This window comes from Rattus norvegicus, chromosome 1 (assembly GCF_036323735.1).
Source record: "Rattus norvegicus strain BN/NHsdMcwi chromosome 1, GRCr8, whole genome shotgun sequence".
Classification (NCBI taxonomy): Eukaryota; Metazoa; Chordata; class Mammalia; order Rodentia; family Muridae; genus Rattus; species Rattus norvegicus.
The window spans coordinates 188,464,617-188,467,060 of record NC_086019.1 but is presented as its reverse complement, the minus strand read 5'-3'; the positions used below and the strand labels follow the sequence as shown (position 1 = coordinate 188,467,060).

Below are 2,444 nucleotides of genomic sequence, written 5' to 3'. Positions count from 1 at the left end.
ACCAACCCAAAGCAGTCAAGTGAAGGGGCCCTTCGGGGCTGGCTCACCCAAACCCCTGTCACCAGGGCCAGCTCCACTCTGCTGCTTGGGCAAGATTCCAGAGGCTTGCTCTCTGAAATGCTGCCTCCAGTGAAAGGTAGGGCCAGTTCCCCAGACCACTGCAGTCAGGGAGGGGTAGGGACAATTCTGCAGACCCTGGATATCCATGTGGTTCCAGGCAGCTGTCCTGACCAGGAATGTCTCCATGGTCTCTAGTGGTAATATGAGCTATGGACATCAACATTGACTCCTATTGCTCTGTAGCCCCAGACCTAGACATGGCCCTGACTTGTCACTCCAGGTGGCAAGAGTAGCCACTCACAATAGGTTATCTCTCTCCATTCTTTAGTCTCCAGTTCTAACTCTCTTCATAGTACTCAAGCCGCTCTACTTCTCTTTCTCTCCCATCTGTCCATGACATACTGACACAATATGGCAGCTCATGCTGCAGACCGGCCATGTGGCATCCTGCCGAAAGTGGGTATCTATGGCCCACCTGTGCTTTGCCCCCAAAGGCCAGTCCGTGGGTAGCATGACAGTCTACAGATCTTTCTGTCTTCCTCTTTCCGAGTTATGCTGCCTGGATTGTATGGGGTTTGATTTGATTTTTCTGTGTCCTAGTCATAAAACAGCTTTGCCACCAAGCCAGCCATCAAGCTATGATGATCAAAGAGATGCCGTCTACTCTGGTCCTGACTAATATAAGAACAACACCATGAACAAGGGATCTCTTTGCCCATTGTCAGGGGGGCTCTCTGATTCTTTGTAATCCTAATGAACCTAATTAACCCTACAAAGCCAAGTTGAAATATAGACTTGACTGGTATTAAGCAAGATGGAAAGGATAGCTAAACCCCTCTCTAATTAACCTCTTCATACCTGAAACTTGACCTTTGGGCTTCTACTTACAGATTAAAATATCCAACAATTTGCTTCATTAGCCCTCTGCTTGGTTGTTTGGTAATAATTGTTCCCTTCCAAGTCACTGATGTGACACTTTTGACTATGATTTTCTTGGACTCTCAATGATGGCTATGATCACACCATCCTATAACATTTTCTCTTTCATACCCTAATGTTCTCACGCAGCTGCAGGCCCAAGGATGCTCGATAAACAGTCACACTGACAGCGGGACTTTCGTTTTCATTGCCTGACTTTCATTTGACAAGTCAGGTAAGCAGTCCGTGTGGAAATGTGAAAATGCAGGAAGTTCACTGTCTGTCCAATGTCCTTCCATCTGGGTTGAGTGCCCCCCTTCTCTGAATTTTAGCCAGGAACATGGACACTAGCTGAGGCATTTCCATAAGTGCTTGTGACGCTGGACAAAGCCAATGTCACCATCAGCTTTCATTCTGTTTTGTTACTTTATGTAATTTTTCTTGCCCCCTCTCAACCTCCCAGCAGCATTCTGATCATCCTTGCTTGAACTGAATGGCAGTTTTTCCAGGCATCAGCTGGCTTTGCAGTCTGTGCCCTTGGGAGGCAAGTGATGGGGTAGAGATTGGCCAATTCAGCCCAGAGAAGCTGTCAACATGTATCAAAAGCATGTCTCCTACCAAGTAGTTTCCTCACGTCAGGCCAAGTGTCATCATAACAGTCAAATTGAGGCAACAGAGACAGACTCTGCTAAAAGAAGGTAAAATTGCTCAAAGATCAGGCATGATTGGGCAGGTGTTTTAAGGAGGGAGAAGTGAAATTTGTTCCAATAAAGAATTTAATGTGTCCTGTTACTGGATTTGCTAACAGACTTAACACACTGTCCAGTTGTTAACAGCTGTCCCAGTTGTACAGGTAAAAGAATGAGGTTCACACAGTAATCTATAGTTTTCAACCCAAATTATCTTGACACCAAAAGCATAAGCATTTAATTTTATATCTTCCTGCGTTGTTGCCAGAGTGCTATCAAAAGACACTAGAGAATGCAATGGCTAGTTGGAGATCCAAAGCAGGTATTCCAACTGTCCAGGCCAGATTAGGAGATCCAGCCAATCTGAAAAAATAGTTGCCAAGAATTTAAGCAGTCTTCATTCTCTACTGAGGCAGCTGGAAACCCAGGAGAAGCCTGACATCCTTTCTGAGAAGCACATCTTAGCTATCTCTCTCCATGGCTACTGCAAACCCCACACACATCCTCTTCTCTCTTGACAATATATAAGCTCCGCACCCTTCCATCTGATGTCTCTTATCACAGTGGAAGGGATTGGTGGTGAATTTAAAACACAGGTATTATTCAATCTCCCCTTTACTTGAAATTCTCCACAAGCTCTTCTGTCCTTTCTGAATATAAGCCAGACCCTCACAGTGACACACAGCATGTTAATTATCACCACCACTACCTTCTACAACTTGCTTTGCTTCTGTTATTCTGTTTCTGCCTGCCATGCAGAAAGCACTTAGTAAATGT

At 45.1% G+C, this 2,444-nt stretch overlaps 1 non-coding gene across 1 annotated transcript; it reads right to left on the bottom strand.

Moving 5' to 3' along the window:
• Positions 1 to 647: 647 nt before the first annotated feature.
• LOC120100410 (small nucleolar RNA SNORA48) lies at positions 648 to 790 on the bottom strand. The gene has a single exon (XR_005500169.1). It is a non-coding gene; the product is annotated as a small nucleolar RNA SNORA48 (small nucleolar RNA).
• Positions 791 to 2,444: the final 1,654 nt, after the last annotated feature.